This window comes from Otolemur garnettii, unplaced genomic scaffold, assembly GCF_000181295.1.
Source record: "Otolemur garnettii isolate 467f Iridium unplaced genomic scaffold, OtoGar3 scaffold00049, whole genome shotgun sequence".
Classification (NCBI taxonomy): domain Eukaryota; kingdom Metazoa; phylum Chordata; class Mammalia; order Primates; family Galagidae; genus Otolemur; species Otolemur garnettii.
Window position 1 is genome coordinate 12759115 of NW_003852444.1, and position 18092 is coordinate 12777206.

An 18092-nucleotide genomic window follows, 5' to 3' on the forward strand; every position below is an offset into this window, starting at 1 on the left:
GAACCCGCCACCTTAGGTGTACGTGGCTGGCGCCTTAGCCGGTTGAGCTATAGGCGCTGAGCCCATAACCTGCTTTTCATTGGATGCATAGATTTCATCACAGGAATATACCATAGTTTATATAATAATTCTTTTGGACATTAAGGTTATCTCCAAGTATTCAATATTATAAAGAATGCTGTGCTAAATATTCTTCTACATTAAATTTTCTGGGTATCTCTGGCTTTTTTTTTTAAGGATAAAGTCAAGAATAAAATTACTGTGTTAAATGGTTTGCATATATTAAGGTTTTTAACACAATGCCAAATTGCTCTCCCGAGCGCCTGTACCAATTTATACTCCCGACATGGTATGCGTATGCTTATGTGCCTGCATCTTTATCTGTGCAAGATATCATTTTTAAATTCTTGATAATTTGCTAGGTACACAGGCATCTGGCTTTTACTTTAATTTGCATTTTCTTCAATTACCAGTAAGACTAGACCTTTTTCATTTTCATTGCTCAGTTGAATTCCTTTTTTTCTTTTTTGCCTTTTTATGTTATTTACTCATTCTTTTGACATGTTGTCTTTTTCTTGTAAGAACTCTTTATATATATATATATATATTTTTTTTTTTTTTTTTTTTTTGAGACAGAGTCTCACTACATCACCCTGGTGCTGTGTGTCACAGCTCACAACAACTTCACACTCTTGGGCTTAAATGATTCTCTTTAAGGCCTTGCCTCCCAAGTAGCTGGGACTACAGGCGCCTGCCACAATGCCCAGCTATTTTTTTGGTTGCAGTTGTCACTGTTGTTTGGCAGGCCCAGGCTGGATTTGAACCTACCAGCTCTGATGTATGTGGCTGGCACCCTAGCTGCTGAGCCACAGGCACCAAGCCAAGAGCTCTTTATAGTTTAAGGATACTACTGTCTGTCTCATATATACATACACACACACACACACACACACTATGTATACATAAAAAGTTACAGAATTTTTCATTTATCTTTTAATTTTGTTAATTTCCGTGGTGTTCTAGCTATATACATTAAAAAGTTCTAAGTAATCAAATAAATCAAAATTTTCTTTCTTTCTCTCTCCCTTTTTTTCCCTCCTAGAGACAGGGTCTGGTTTGTTGCCCAAGCTAGAATCAAACTCCTAGGCTCAAGAAATGCTCTTACCTCAGCCTCCCAAATACAATGGTTTTATTTTACAAACCATAAATTCTATTGCTTTTTCACTCATGAAGGCCTTTATGCCCTAAAGTCAAGAAATGCTTATACCACTTTCATCTTTTCAGCACATATTAATTCTTTCATATGGGTTATTTTTCACATTTACCTCTTCAATCCATCTGAACTGTAGTTGAGTCATTCTTAGCCATGTTTTTTCCATCTTGTTGGATCAGAGAGGATGCTTTGGTTTCAAGAAATAGAAACTCTAATTCGTAATTGTTTAAATAAGAAAAAAAAGTAGAATGTATTGGTTCCTGTTAAGTGAAAAGTTCAAATGCTTCAGGCCAGGTTTGGTGAGGTGGCTCACACAGCGTGCATAAGACCTGACATTCCTGTGCTTTAGTCCCTGGTGACAGCACCATTCTCAATCAACTCCCCTCGTGGTCCTGAGATGGTGACCAAGAATCTCCAGGGTTTACATGTTTCTGCATACACTTCTAGAAGCAGTGTCTTTGGCTCTGCATTTCAGCAAAAGTCCTAACGTTCTCTTTGACGGGAACGATATAGGTCACATGCCCATACCTGAGTCAGTCACTGGGGCCAAAAAGATGACATTCACTGACAGGCCACATGGCCTGACCCTGGAAATAAAGGTGCAGTCAGCTGTCCCAAAACCCAGAGGAAGGAGCAGCTGGGAAAGGGGGAACTGCAAGTGAAAGGACAAATAAGAACATTGTTTCCGCCTGTACTCCCAGCACTCTGGGAGGCCGGGGCAGGTGGATTGCCTGAGCTCACGGGTTCAGACCAGCCTGAGCCAGAGCAAGACCCTGCCTCTAAAAAGTAGCTGGGCATTGTGGCAGGTGCCTGTAGTCCCAGCTACTTTGGAGGCTGAGGCAAGAGAATCGCTTCAGCTCAAGAGTTACAGGTTCCTGTGAGCTGTGACGCCCACAATAGCACTCTATGGAGGGTGACAAAGTGAGACTCTGTCTCTAAATAAATAAATAAATAAATAACCAAACATTGTTTTTTATGAAAAATGACAAACTTTCTGCCATTGAAAACTCCTTCATTTTACAACTATTAATGTGGTAGATACTAGAGTTCAAATCATGAAAAGACATGGTCCCTTTCCTTTACGGTCAAGCTGCATGTGGACCACTTGGGCCCATCACAGTTTCTAAAGGTCTGATCTTACGTGCTTGGAACAATTTCCTTCACAGCCAATGGGTCTATAGGTTCTCTAAATTTCTTTTTTAATATGAGTTCCATAGACTTAGTAGGAATAGACTATAACTTCAACTGTTCCCTGAATTTATTTCTGCTAAAGTGTCTGGCTCCTGTCTATCTGTTCTCTAGTTACTTACTTGGACTTATTCCTTGTCTCTCTCTCTCTCTGTCTCTTTTTTTTTCTTAAACTCAAGGTCTTGCTTACATCACTTTACAATCTCTTTTCCTGATTTGTGATCACAGGCCTGCATCTTGACCTAAATACCTTCTCAGGTGAGCCTTCCAGAGAATCATTTCAAGCTAAATAAGTTAGATCTTGGAGTATTAGGTCTTTAAGTCAATCACTTAAATGACTCCAAAGAGGCGGGGCACAGTGGTGCCCCTATATTGTACTCCAGGCAAACTTCAAAACATCCTGCCCAAGGTGAGCCCTTACCATATGACCCTGCCTTCGACACGGTTCTGAGCATGTTCATAGCAGTTCGTTTATTCCTTCCTGCATGTTGGTCATGCTTGGTCTTTCTAACACACATCCCTGTCTTCATTCCAGCCCCTCCTGTGATGAGACACACGCTCAGTAACTTGGCTTTTGTGGACCAGCAATGGTCTCTCTTTACCCCTCTTTTTCTTTTTTTTCTTCTCTTTCTTTTTTTCTTTCTCCCCTTCCCATCACTTCCCTTCCCTCCTTTCTTTCTTTCTTTTTTTTTTTCTGAGACAGTGTCTCACTCTGTTGCCCCAGCTAGAGTGCAGTGGTATCAATAGCTCACAGCAACCTCAAACTCTTGGGCTTGAGCCATCCTCCTGCCTCAGCCTCCTGAGACCACAGGCACCCACAATGCCTAGCTAATTTTTTTCTATTTTTAGTAGAGATGGGGTCTCTTAAACTGATCTTAAATGCTTGAGCTCAAGGGATCCTCCCACCTCGCCTCCCAGAGTGCTAGGATTATAGGCATGAGCCACTGCGCCCAGCCTTCTCCAGAAGTTTCCCCAATTTTCCCTTTTTGTCCTGTCTCTAGTATTTGCCCCTCCCCATTCTTCCACAGTACTCGTTCACTCTCCTCTGCATGTTCCACGGGGCAATGCACCTCTGCCTGTGGCCTCCAAACTCTTTTCTGACTCTTTCCTACTTCTGGTGGTAGTCACTGGCAACACTGCCACTTCCAGGACACGAAGTGGACCCCTCATCTGCTGAGTGTGCTCGACACCGGCAGAGCTAAGTGAAAAAAATTGCCTATTTCCTCTGTTCTAAGACCAACTTAGGGTAGAATCCACCACCATTTAATGACTGTTTTGAGAGCTCTCCCCTCAGACACTATGATTTTAAACACACCTAATGAAGATACATTCTGGAAATATTAAAAAGGCCCGGGCATGGGGAATCTGAACCTTAGAATCCAGGAAATGCTGAATGAATCAGTTGAATGATTCTATTTTTCAGTTGACTATTCACATCGAACAGCTTGCACCATTCAACAACACTACCCCTTCTTCATTATTATTCTTTAAACTATTCTTTACTACAAAGGTAAACAAACAGAAAAATAAAACCAGGTATTGTCTTTAATACTTTTCCCAGACCCCAGCTGTCTCTGAACATTAGCCTTTCTGGCATCATTCTCACAGGTCTGAGCCCTCCTCTTTTTCTTTTTTCTTTTGGTAGATGGGGTCACTCTCTGTCACACCCAGGCTGGAGTGCAGCAGCACGATGACAGCAAACTGCAGCCTCAAACTCCTGAGTTCAAGCAATCTTTGTTAGACACCCCTTCTGCCTTTTATATATGTCCTTTACACATCCAAGTTTATCTGAACACTTCCTGAGCAACGTCATCGATCTTTTTTAGATACTCCCCTTTTCTTCATTGAAATCACTGATACTGCAAGACGGAGCATTTCAAGTAATTTTATTCCTGTTGAGCTTTATTTCCTAGTTCCTGGCCAGACAGCATCTCATGTCCATATTTTCTTTTAATTTGCTAATCTTCTTCATGTCAGGTTAGCAAGCTCAGAATTGCCTTCTCCGGCTATTAGAAATTCCAGGACCCTTATTTTAAGTTGTCACTTCATCAACATATTCTCCTTAGCTGGTTAGAATGTAGCATAGAACAGTATCTCTTCAACAAGCAATTGCTTTAAATTTAAGTCAGGCCAACTTTATTTGATGCTTATTTTTCTTCAGAATGAGACTGTCAGTAGGTATCCAACAAGTTTAAATTCTCTATTACTCCTATATTATGCACCTGTGCCGATAATCTTGTCACTTGTATTGGGAAAGCATTATTGATGTTTCCGTAACAGGATCACAGCCTTGCTAGAACTCAGCAAGACATGGACAGTGGAGAGAGGGCATGAGCCAAAACTGGGGTGGGGGATACTCCCCAGGACACAGACTGTGAATACAGAAACTAGCGTGGATTAGAGCAGCAGTGCAAGACCCAGTGTCTCATACCAACATAAAGTTCAGGAAACCATTGGTACCAAGCAGTCCGGCCTTGCTCCAGCAGGGGGCTATCTGTAAAAAGTAAGGGATAGATGTTCCATGGTTTAAGGAGCTCACAACAGGGGTGTAGACAGCAGAATACAGCCCTCTGGGGATGAGGACTGGTCAGAGCTAAGCTGAACAAGATTTCAGGGTCATGGAAAAGTAGTTCAGGCTTCAGGACAGGATCCCACATCCAGAAGGAGTCTGGGATACGAAGCAGAGTGAGTAGGGACTGAAGGTGTAGAGGGCAGAAGGGGAAAGCCCAGGATTGGGCAGAGGTGCTTGGAGGCAGATGTCTGACCTGACCAGAGACTGGGGGAGCTAGACCCCTAAGTGGAGCTCTCAGACAATCCCACAGCTGGTTTCTAGGGAAGACAAGGCAAGACAACTGGCCAGGTGCCTTATGATGTGCTCCGGTAAAAATGTCACTTCTGCTTTTACTTTCACCCAAATCTTCTCTACCAGGTGTCAGCTCTCAAATTTGTGGGTTCCCATATGTGCCCATGACTTCCTGACTTAGAAGTTTATCTGTTTTATCTTCGACTGTGTGTTTTCTTTGGACAAGTTATATACCTTCATATTGCTGTGAAGCAACAAAGCCACCATTTACTGATTGCTCACCATGTCCCAGGTACCATGCCAGCTGATTTACATATACTATTTTGTTTAATTTCCACAACCTCCTTGAGAGGCAGGTATTGTTATCCCCATCTTAAAAAGAGGAAACTGTGTTTACGTGGTTTATGTAATCAGCCCAAGGTCACAGCTGGGATGCAAAAGCGCTCATATTAAAACTTAGCTTTGTCTGACTGCACATCTGTTGCTTTAAATGACTACATTTATACCAGGCATCCTCAAAGTATGGCCCGTGGGCCACATGCAGCCCCTAGGACATTCATCTGGCCTGCCGGGTGTTTTTGCTGCCGCTGCCAACTTGTCCCAGGGCCTACAGTCCGGCCCTCCAACGGTCTGAGGGACAGTGAATTGACCCCTTGTTTTAAAAAAAAGTTTGAGGACCCCGGATTTATACTGTGATATACCTGAACAATTCTCACTAGATTTTTTTTTTTTGCAGTTTTTTTTTGGCTGGGGCCGGGTTTGAACCCACCACCTCCGGTATATGGGGCTGGCTCCCTCCTCCTTTAAGCCACAGGCGCCACCCTGGGTGCTAGATTTTTCATCTATCTACCTATCCACCTACTTATCAATTACCTATTCTCTTTTATCTCTAGCTCTGCCATACCCATATGAGAAGTATGCCATATGAGAAGTAGATCATTAATATGTATTTACTTACTGAGTGCATTAATGGAGTTTGAGAATGTGACTAGAACTACTGTGAGCTCTCCTGGTTTGTGTGTTTATAAAGTCAAGTAGTAAGAATTCTTCAGTTTGTTCTATATTCAAGACATGTACGAGGATGAAAAGGAGCAAACTGTTCAATGGCTACCGAACTGAGGGGATATACTCTATTGCCAAAGATGTCAGATGTTAGCAAATGCATGTATAGCTGTAAGTAAATCTGAGAAGTTGAAATGAAGATAAAGGAATATACATGAAACTAATTATTTTCTTCACAAGTCCAAATCTGAAGATCTTTTTCATGACATGATCTTCATGGTTGCCAAACTAGTGCTTACAGGTCAAATCCAGGCCATACCCAGTGTTTGTACTATCTGTGAGCTAAGAATGCTTTTCACATTTTTCTTTTTCTATTTTTTTTTTTTTTGAGACAGAGTCAGAGTGCTATGACATCATAGCTCACAGCAACTTCAAACTCTTGAGCTCATACGATCCTCTTGCCTCAGCCTCTCAAATAACCAGGACTACACATGCCCACCACAATGCCTGTATGTTTTTTAGAGTCAGGGACTTACTCTTGCTCAGGCTGGTCTTGAACTCCTGAGTTTAAGCAGGAGTTGGCCTTGGCCTTCCAGAGTACTAGGATTACAGGCATTAACAGTGCACGCACCTGACTCTTTTTACATTTTTTAATGATTAGAAAAAAATCAAAAGAAGAATGATAGTTTGTGACATGTAAGAATTACATGAAATTTAAATATCAGTGTCCATAAATAAAGTTTTATTGGAACACAGCCATGCTCATTCATTTAAGCACTGTCTATAGCTGCTTTTACATGACAGTAGTCATACTGAGTAGCTGAGATAAAGACTACATGTGGAGGGCAGCGCCTGTGACTCAGTGAGTAGGGCGCTGGCCCCATATACCGAGGGTGGCGGGTTCAAACTTGGCCCCAGCCAAACTGCAACAAAAAATAGCTGAGCATTGTGGTGGGCGCCTGTATTCCCAGCTACTTGGGAGGCTGAGGCAGGAGAATCGCCTAAGCCCAGGAGTTGGAGGTTGCTGTGAGCTGTGACTCTACAGCACTCTACCAAGGGCAATAAAGTGACTCTGTCTCTGAAAAAAAAAAAAGACTACCTGTGGAACCAGAAAAGCCTAAAATATTTTCTATCTGGCCCTTTCAAGTTCGCTGATCTTTGTCTTAATTAAATAATATAGGATGTCATAAAATTTTTAATATTGTTAAGTTACATCTATTATTTTATTTTCTGAAATTTCTAATTCAAGGACACCCTCTTTTGTTACGTAGAAGACTTCCATGTCCTCGGAACAAAGTCAAGCATGTTCTCCTTTGAGATTCTGTCCAGTCTCCCTGACAGCAGCAACATTTTTATGCAGAAAGAGTAAGACACTAAGAAGCTGGTTGTTTCTCTAAGAGGTTGGAAGTCTCTTCCTGCCAGAAGTCATCTTTCCTTGGGAGGGGAAACTGGGGCTGGGCAGCTTAGGAGAAGCTACACTGTATTACATAACTGTAGTGGCACCGAAATGGCTTCTCCAGGTTCCATCAACTGATTCCAGGTGATCTGATGGAGTCACATAGACGAGGAAAAGCAAATTGCTCTTTTTGTCATCACCCAGGACCTAAATAAAGATAAAATGACTCAGACTGACCAGACATAAGTGAATATTACTTATCAAAGTGTCTTGCAAAGGCATTTAACATCACAACAATGTAGCTCTGTGAGTGCCCAATCATTGTGCTAGCCCCAAAGTAAAACAGAGCTGAACCTCCTCATGTTTCTGGAAATGAAGCTTGGTTTGCGCTAAACTTCAAGGGAATCGGTTTATTTATTCTTTTTAAAGACTCAGATATAAATTCTACTGTCTTCCTGTGAATCTGAATTGCTCTCTGTGTATCTTTCTCTCACTTGCTCTCTCTCTCCAATTTAATAAAAGTTTACCGACCATTTATTATGTGTGAGGCACAGGACAAGCGCTGGCGACACAAAAATAAATATAATAATCCTAACTCTCAAAGAGCTGATGTGAGAAACAAGTTTAAATAATCTTCCTTGGCCTTTTAGCAGTATTTAACAAGTGGATCCTCCTTAACACATTCTTCTCTTGGTTTTTTTGGCCCCAGAGTCTCCTGGTTTTATTTCTCTGGTTTCAGATTCTTCATCTCCATTGCCAGCTCTTTCTCTAAATAATCAGAGTTGAATCCTGGGCTCCCTTTTCTTTTGATTCTGTCTACCTTCCCTAGGCAATCTTCTTCCAAATTTATAAATCCAGTTCTAGCAGCTCTTGTGAGCTTCAGACCCATGTCTACAAGTTTGTAGGGGACATCTCCACTTAGAACTTTTGGTCTTCTTCAGCAATTCTGTTTCTGCCCCAGCCTTCTCCTTCTTGGTCCTTGACACATCTGTTTCTATATCTGATCTTCAAATAACTCTTGATTTCATCATTTCTCTCCCTGAGTATGCCACTGCCTTCTCACTCTGGGCAACCATCATCTCTCATACAAATTACTGAAATATCCTCTCAACTGGTCTCCCACATCTGCTCATCCCCTGTCCTATTTTATCTTTCCAGAGACAATGTTTTTCAGACCAAAAAATGCAAATAGGCCCTTAAAAGGAAATGCAATGCTAGCAAAATACACATGTTGTTGTTGTTGTTCTTTTTTTTTTTTTTTTTTTTTACATAGCAATGTATCACAAAGCCCTTTTCACAGCAGTATACACCTAGAATTGCCTCACAAATTAATGGCTGCCTCTCTTTCACTTGTATAACTCTACTATAATTTATTTAACCATTTCCCTATTGATGGCTGCTTTCAGTCTTTAACTACTACTATAAATGATGCTCCAGCAAAGGTCCTAGAAGGGTCATCTGTCCATGTATATGTGAATATATTCATTAGGTGAATATCTAAAGTAGAATTCCCAGGTCCAAGGATCTGTACATTTAAACATTTAATAAGTGTTACCATATTGCCCTCCACAGTGGTAGCAACTTTCATGCCCACTGGCAGTATGAGAAAGGGCCAGCCATGTATGTTATTGTTTTTTTTATTTTTGTGAACCTGATACATAAAAAATAGATCTTATTGCAATTGTAAACAGCATGACTCTTGTGAGAAAAGGTGAGCATTTTTACTAATTTTAAGATCCATTTGTACTTATCTTTTCCCCCTATTTCCTGGCTAGAGTGCAGTGGTGTCATTCATTGTAGCTCACAGCGACCTCAAACTCCTGGGTTCAAGCAATCCTCCTCCCTTAGCCTCCTGAGTAGCTGGAACTATAGGTGCACACCACCACGCTCAGCTAATTTTTCTGCCTTTAGTAGAGACAGGGTATCACTCTTGCTTAGGCTTGTCTTGAACTCCAGAACTCAAGTAATCATACTGCCTTAGCATCCCAGAGTGCTAGGATTACAGGCATGAGCCACTGTGCCCACCCCCTTTCTATTATTTTGACTGTGGTCTGTTTTTTATATCCTTACCCCAGTGTTTCAGAGTTTTTAAAAATGCTTTTCTTATTAATTTGTAGGACCACTTTGATTTCTTCTTAAATAATTTAACTTCCAGACTCCATCAGATATCCTGGTATTTTTTAAAAGTCATAATTTAGTCAATTTTGTATTCTAATAATAAGTAATCATCAAGGGCTAACCCCATTACAGGGCAGCCCACATGCAAAGATTATGAATCGATTTGGAGAAGCCCCGATTCCTGAAATAGCTTGGTAAGACTGCCTGAGCCTACACTTATTGCATTTCATTTTCCTAACTGCCCTGTGAGGCATGAAGTCTCATTAACCACAAAGTGAAACTCAGAGAATGTGAATGTCCAGGGTCACACAGCTAGCAAGTCTTCCATTTCTGAAATCTTAAAAGCCTAGTAAACCATCACCACTGGCCAGACCCAATATCACCACACTCTGATTTCTGATATCTCTAACTTCTATTAATTTGTTCTTCTTCTCTTTTCTTCTACAGACATCCCCTGGACATTTTTAAGTGCTTTCAATGTGGCAGGAATCCTCATGGACTTACATTATCAGGGGGTCCTCAACCATAAGCAATAATGACAAACAGTAATAAAGTTATTCTACTAAGAAAAATATACATAGGATAGTTATAATGGTGGACAAAGAAGGATCCTTCAGGTGAAGTGATTAAGAAGGGCCTCTTGGAAGAGGATCTCAAACAAAGATCAAAATGACCAAAAGGGTATGCCAGGAAAAGGAAATATATAGGGTAAGTCCTTTAAAACAAGAGCAAATTCAATGTATATGAAGAATAGAAAAAAGGCCAGTATTACTGCAATACTGGAGAGCGATGGGAGATGAGATACCAAAGGTGGTCTGGAGTCTGGACTCCATCCCAAGTGCAATCGGCAGATATGGAGGCATCCTAATAGGAAAAGCCATATGATCTGATTTACGTCTTATGATTTATATAACTCTAGCTGTGCTGTGGAAAATGGGGACAGGACCAGAAGCAGGAAAACCATTTAGAAAGCTATTACAGGAGCAAAGAAGAGAGATGATGATGGTTTGTATAAGGGTGATAGCAGTAGAGACAGAAAGAGACATTTTGGAAATGTTCTAGAGGTAGAGCTGACTTGAATGCCTCTTGGATTGGATATGAAAACTGAAGGAAAGAGAAGAACCAAGAATGTATACATGCTTTCTGGGTTGAGAAATTGGTGAGGCCATTTAATTTGAAAAAGGCTAAAAGAATCAAGAATTCTGCATTACTGTAGTATTTCCTTCTTTCCCTCTTTACCTATATTGCTGTAACCTCACAGACCATGAATTTCACTATTCTCTGCCTAGTGCTTTGATTCTGCCTTCCTTACTTGCCCTTTGGTCCTTATCAAAAAGAACTTCCTCTATCTGGTTCCTCTATTCCTATTCTTTCTTCAATTCACTGCAATCTGGTTACTATACCTATTTTACTAATAAACTTCTCATTGCCAAACACATCAGGACCTCCTTGTTGCTAAATGTAAGGACTTACCATTGACTTCTCTCTGGCATTTGATACTGTTGATATTTCCTCCCTTGGTTCTTCTTAAACTACTTGTTCCTGGTCCTCCTTCCTTTCTGGATATTCTACCCCTGTATCTTTCTCTCTTTACCTTTTAAATGTTGGCATTTTTGTAAGGTTCCACAGGAGGATCTTGTCTTTTCTCTCTATTTCGTGTCTTTTGGGGCTTTCATCCATGAACAATCACTTATTCTGATGACTCCAGCATAGGTTACTTTCTGAGTTTTAGACTTCCCTGTTCAATTATGTAGTAGACAGCTTCACGTTGATATCCCATGGATACTTCAAACCCAACATTAAACTAATTACCTTCACTTTACAACCTGTTTTTCCTCCTGAGGTCCCCATCTCAGGTCCTCCCATTTACCTAAGCCATAAATCTCCTCCCTTTATATTCTGAAGATACATTCAACAATGAAATTCCATTCTTACTACCTTAATTTAGACACCCATCATTTCTTTGCTATTATGTCAAAACCACTTCCTAACTAGTCTCTCTGCTTACAGTGTTACTCAAACTAACACTAATACATTCTCCAAACTGGAGTGATCTTTCTAAAATGGAAATTTGATCACTTCACTATGCTCTTTAAAATTCATCAATGGCTCTCCTTCAGCCTTAGGATAAGCTCAATATTTTTAGGAAAATATACATATAAGCCTTTTCACAATACAAGACCATGCTAATCTTTCTGGATGTATCCTTCAAGACCTCTGCACTGCATTCATACAATGTATGTATTAAGAACCTACTTGCTAGGCACTGTCCCTCACCCTCAACTCTCTAGACATGCCTTTTTACCTCAAGGTCTTTTTTCCTGGCCTAGAAGACCTTTCCCTTAATCTCCCCAATTGTCTGGCTTACTTCTAGTCATCCTTCAGAACCCATCTCAGGATTCATCCTGTGTGATCATGACTGACAGTGCTGGTCAAGGTTAGGTACCCTTTTAATGAGCTCCCCTGTTGATATTATCTCCTGTTTTATGATCAACTGTGTACTTATCTATCCCCACATCATACTCTAAGGTCCTTCAGAGTAGGGACTGTGTTTTATCGACCTTTGCATTCCCAGTGCCTAGCACAGTACCTGACACACAGCAGGCATTTGATAATCAATAAAGTAGAAGAGCTGCGTTTCAAAGCCAGGACTTTTCTCTCTGGCAACAATCTCATATCTCTTCATGGTACCTCTTGATATCTTGAATCTGAAAAATTCTAACATCTGAGCTAGTTCTATTTTTGTCTATCACTAAGTAAAAATACAGGCAAATTGATTATTAGCTCCATGAAGATTCTGTTGATGATAATTTATTTCTTGTATAGCCCTTCCTCCACTGTTTCACCACTTTGATCATCAAAGTATTTTGGGTTAACTATATCTAAAATGAATGAAAGCCCGGGGGTGGTGGCATGCACCTGTAGTCCCAGCTACTCAGGAGGGTAAGGTGGGAGGATTGCTTAACCCAGGATTTTGAGGTCAGCAGGCAACATAGGGGACACTGTCTCTAAATAAATAAAGAACTGAAAGGCCTTTCTCTACACTTTCTTATCCTTTTATACCTCTTATCCTGTTGCTCCCACAAACATCACCAAGGCAAGGAGAGAATAAGTACATTAGGATCGAGGTAGATTTTATTTATCTGGCAACTGATGCTAAAAACTAATGCATCAACAGCAGCAAATCATTTCCCATCATTTTCCCCAGGCTCTCTGTGGATAGGTAATATAGGTTCAGTTCTAAAATTTAACACTGCAGAATCCAGCTAAAATTGAAATTTTTATGTAGTGAGTTCAATCGTACTACATAAATACAAGAATTTTGTAAATGGAAGGAACTTTAGAGATCCTTTAGTCCAGCACTTTCATTTAAGCTTCCATGAGGAAACTGACACGAGAAGACCTACCGTGGCTCACCCAAGGTCACCCAGCCTGTGAGAAAAGTGGGAGCAAATTTCCTGACTTTCTGTCAGCTCATCATTCCTCAATGCCATATACATCTTTTTCTAAGGGTTTTATTTTCCATCTAAACAAATTAACTACATCAGAATCCACCATTATTTATATGACGGTTATCTTCATGATACTGCCTTTGTGATATCCTTGTTATAAGGAAGAAACTGGGGGGAAAATGTTGTCTTGTCCAGGGACATAGAGGAATTAGTAAAAGAGAGAATTAGTCACAAAGTAATGGGGTTTCCTACTTGCAGAGTAGCCTTGTAATCACACTTAGTTCTCCAAGTGCCTCAATGCAAAACCACGATGATTTGTCCTCCCCGGGCCTGGATTCCATTCAAGTCCATGCCTTATTTAGTCTAAATGCTTTTCCCAGCTTCAATGTGTATTTTTTTGCACTTCATTTTAGAAATATCATACTTACATCTACTCTCTACTTGAATTTTAGTTCAAATGCTAAGGAATGAAGATTCTGGGTAAAAGAAATAAAGATACTGGCTTTTTCTAGACTTTACATTTCAAGAGTGGTTTTCTCCAGTGACAACTGGCAGTCTAGTTTATTCCTCAAATGATGACGTTTTCCACAGGAATCAAAATTTAATTGGGATAATTTGTTTTCAACAGAAAGCAAGGATTTCTTTCCAAGAGGATCAGTTTGATAATGTTTTACTAGCTATTGCTACGAGACCAAATATAAACCAGTTCTGAGAAACAGGAAGTGAACCTGACTGGTCTAGTCTGAGTGTCCCTGGCAGTGACGCAAATACAGAAATCAAATTAGGAAAACAAGATATGTGGGTATGAGGCAATCGATAATAATCCAGGATGCTACAACATAAGCAAGAACGCCTCTAACCCAATGCCATACATTTTACTAACACCCTGAGCAGTTTGATTTCCACCACTAACTCGCCGGTGATTAGAGAGCAGGATGAGCTTGAGTTCCTTAGCAACAGCATGTGCTTTTGAGACAGTCATTAGCCTTTCAGTTAATCCCATCAACCCCTTCTAAATGTATGACTGACATCAAAAAAAAAAATTATGTTTCAGAAAGGGCTTTGAAATTTCTAGGAGTGGAATAATAATAAAAAAACTTGTCTGGTGCATTGCACTCAGGTGAAAGAAGTAATGTTCCTAGGAGCCGGGCCTGTCCCTCCATTTCCCTGATCTTAGCTGTAAGTTTCTGAATCCCCAATGGCACAGGGCAATGGAGGTGAAATTGCTGAGTTTAAGGCAGTCTCCTCATCCAACTGAGCAGTATTGCAATGTCTCTTAGAACCCCAGCTCCGGAGAAGGAGTAAGGAGTGAGGTGGGCATCTTGTGTGGTGGGAAGACTGACAGTGGGGTCAGCTGGGAGGAAATATGACCCATAATTTTCTTACTCCTTTAAGCCGAATGAATTACCCTGGTCAGAGGAGCTTGGGGAAGGAGGACGGTGAGGGGAATGAAGCTCTTCTTCCTATTGATTGTTTAATTGCACCAGAGGCCGTTTGTCCAAGGCCACTGGCCAAGAGCATTATTTTTGTGCTAAAGTGAGGTTGGGCAGGGTTCCCATTCTCTTTCCTAGATTTAAACAAGACAACCCAGACGGCACTGCGAGGCCATAAGAATATGCTATAGGTTGGCTTTTGCAATTCAGCTGCACCTTAAAGCGCCAGGTCCAATGGAAAGTTGTTTCTCAAACCCTGAATCATTACCTCTAGCTCTACCCTGGGTTGGGATGTACAACTCCACCCTCTGTCAGGTGCGGGGCATCGTTCGAATAGCAATCATTGCTGCGTTTGGCTGGTCACCCTTATTATGGCCTGGGTCCCTCTCAGCCGGGCATTGGGCTCCTTCAGTTTAGTTGAGGTGACTCTTAGAGCTCCCCGCCGTCCCACCTAACCCCCCCTGCGCGCTCCCTTCCCAAGGCGACCACCTGCACCGCCCCACTTACCATCTGCCCCGCGGGGAGGGCCACCGGGCCAGCGGAGCCCTCCCTGCTCCCGGGCGGCTCTGAGGGAGCTCGGTGTTTGCCTCCAGCCCTTCGCTACCGGCGGATCAGGTTCCTCCCCCCCTCCCCCTCCAACTCGGGCCGCCGCCGCCGCCGCCTTCTTGCATGACACAGCAGAACCGCAGCTGCTGCAGCAAGTCCAAGCTATCCGCCCAGGAAGCGCCGCAACCGGGGCTCAGGAGGGGCGGAGGGGGCGAGGCAGGGGCCACAGCCCGGGGTGGAGAGGGAGACTCTAGGCCCCACTGTGGAACACACACTGCTTTCCCAGCCCAGTGACACGCGTTCAATATGAGGCTAAAGCTGACCAGGCCGGGCCGTGGAGGAATCCTGGGGCTTGGCGGCAGAAGGGATGGGACCAGAGAGAAGGGTGTGAAGGAGGCTCCAGTAAGGGGCAGGATATTTCAGATAAAGAAAGGTAAGAAGAGGCCCAGAAGTCATGGGCCAGACTGTGAAGGAGATTAGAGGAAGTCAAAGAGCAATAAGGAGGTCGAGCTGCTGAGGAGAGGAGACCAAGGAGGAAAAGGGGCAGGCTGGGGGTGGGGGTAGCTGCAGGGGAAGGAGGCCTTGGGGGAGGCCTGAGCTGTCCACCCAGGCAGAAAGAGGGCTGAGTCTGGAGACAAGGGCAAAAAGGAGAGAGATGCTAGAATTAGGCATGAGAAGAAGGTAAAACTTTGGGGACAGAAAGAATTAAAAGGGATGAAGTGCAGATCTTTCATCATGCTTGCAGAAGTCAACTGATGAGGTGGAAAGAGAGTCAAGTCAAGGCCTAAAGAAACGGTGATCTTCTTTCTATATTCCTTTCTATCTAATAAATCCTATCTTATCACTGAAAAAAAGAAAAAAGAAATGGTGATCTTCCATCCCACTCTTTAGTCTCCTGCAAAGTTTCTTTTCATAATTCTGCCAATCCAAACAATTTTTCTTGTAAAATGGAAAAGCATGAATAAAACAGAGAAATAGCTATCTAGCTTAGATTTCCAGGATAAAATCTCCGTGTCTATAGAAACTTTTAAGGCAGAGATTTGGGATCTAAGGTACTAGCCCGTAAAGGGGATGTGAGTCAGTAATACCGAAAGCACTCAGAACTGTTAGTTTCCAAATAGCACCGGACTTGAAGTCTTTCCAAGTGTTTGTTAAATGCTAGAAATGATATTAAAATTAGTGGTTCTAAAATATCACTAAAATGCACCTGCTTTTTCCTTTCTCTAGATATATATATGTATATAATGTATCATTTCTATATATATGTAATTTCTAGTGTCTAGCATGTACAATATGTTTAAATGTTTTTCTGATTATTTTATTTCCCACCAAACACACTCCACGCATTTTATAGCTGACTGCCTTTTTTGTCACCATTTGAAAGAATGTGGTCAGAAAAGCAAAAACTGTCATTTGGTTTTGTCTGTACCTTCCAGGTCATATCTTCGTACCTCACTTCCTGACACAAACAAGTTTTTACTGTTGTCAGCAACAAAGCCCTAATATAGCTGCGGAAGAGAAAAACTGCATTGCATTTTGCCTCCTGCAAGCATCATCAACAGTTACTGGAGGAATGTAATTCCAGAAAGCTTGAAAGCTGTGGTGATGGTAATTATGTATCAAATGCCTGATTCTATTTCTGTTATTATTGTTTTGTCATTTCTGTTCTACCGGCGATCTGACTGAACTCGCGGAGGGACAAATCCGGTTTTTCTTTTTGACTTGGGAAAATTTAATCAGGCCTGATAGAAAACTCACTGCTCTCAGGGGAAACCAAGTAGGAGCCACTGAAATGTCATTTTAACAGAGCGTGGGTTTTGTGACTGTAGGAAAGGATTTAAGGACGCTCCTTCTGTTCCGCTTCCCCGGCTGGGAGCGCCGGCTCCACGCACGCACAGACGCCACAGCGCCCGGATGCTGTGGCTCCCTTATCCGGGCTTCTGCAGCGCCACAAGCCCCTTCGGGATGCTTGGAGGGGCTCCCGGTGGGTGGTGGTATCAACGCGGCCGCGGCCGCCGCCGCCAGTTCTGCTGCTGTTGTTGCTGCTGCAGTCACGTGGGAGCCCCTTTAAGTTTCCATAGAGAGGCCTCTCCGGTGTCACATGATGGACATGATATAATGAAACAACATTGTGGAGAGGAAAGCATTAGGGGAGCCCACGGCTACAAAAACAAGTGAGTGAGAAGAGGTGGGAGGAAGAGAAACTACGCCACCTCCCCTGCAGCCGAGCGCACGCAGCAACCTGGCGTGACAAGTGGGCGACGCCGGGGGACAGGGGAGCCGGGGGTCCTCAGCCCTGGCCCGGGGACCCCGCCGCCCACCGCGCGGAGAACAACTTTTAGCCGGCAGCTGCGGCCAGCGCAGCACCTGTCTCAGGAGTCTCCATCGCTGCTCGTGATAATCCCAAGGAAATTCTCTGAGAATATGCTCTACAAATCTACGCGCGCATCGTTTCCCCCCTCGCGTCGCTCTCGGGAAGGGGGAACCAGAAGAGCCTCTCAGCAGCCCAGAGGTAAGTTGTGCAGGGCGGGGAGAGCCGGGCTGGCAGGACTTGGGGGTGGAAATTTTGTTCTCTGCTCGGATCTCAGGGGTGAAAACGGCGTCCTCTCTCTCGCGGCCAGGCGGATGGCTTTGCCGGTCAGTCCGAACATTTCCTCCGCGGACTCCGCTGCTCTCTCCGTCGCACGCCCCGAGTCCCCACCCCCGACTCCCCGGGACCTCTCACCGCCCCCCGGGAGGGGCTGCCGTTCCCGGCCAGGCTGCTCGGAAGGAAGGCGGGCGAGGGAAGGTAGGGCTGTTGCGGGAAACGGGCATGTCGAAGCTATTTCGCCATGTTTGTGTTGCTAAGAGCACTTTTTCCCCTTTGAGGTGGCTTGATGCCACATGGCTCCTCCGGAGCTGCTGCCGGGTTGAGAGAGAGTGGTGTTTTTTTTTTTTTTTT

General features: G+C 42.9%; 1 protein-coding gene and 1 long non-coding RNA gene across 2 annotated transcripts in view; one reads left to right on the top strand and one right to left on the bottom strand.

The window, feature by feature from the left end:
* MKLN1 (muskelin 1) overlaps positions 1–15215 on the bottom strand; it is a 318843-nt gene extending 303628 nt beyond the window's left edge. Inside the window, exon 1 of the mRNA XM_023514182.1 lies at positions 15113–15215. The gene's annotated coding sequence lies outside the window, so the exon portion shown is untranslated. The remainder of the gene's footprint in view (positions 1–15112) is intronic.
* Positions 15216–15404: 189 nt separating this feature from the next.
* LOC111725855 overlaps positions 15405–18092 on the top strand; it is a 118510-nt gene continuing 115822 nt past the window's right edge. The window contains exons 1-2 of the long non-coding RNA XR_002773813.1: positions 15405–15584; positions 16588–17663. This is a non-coding gene — a long non-coding RNA (uncharacterized LOC111725855). The remainder of the gene's footprint in view (positions 15585–16587; positions 17664–18092) is intronic.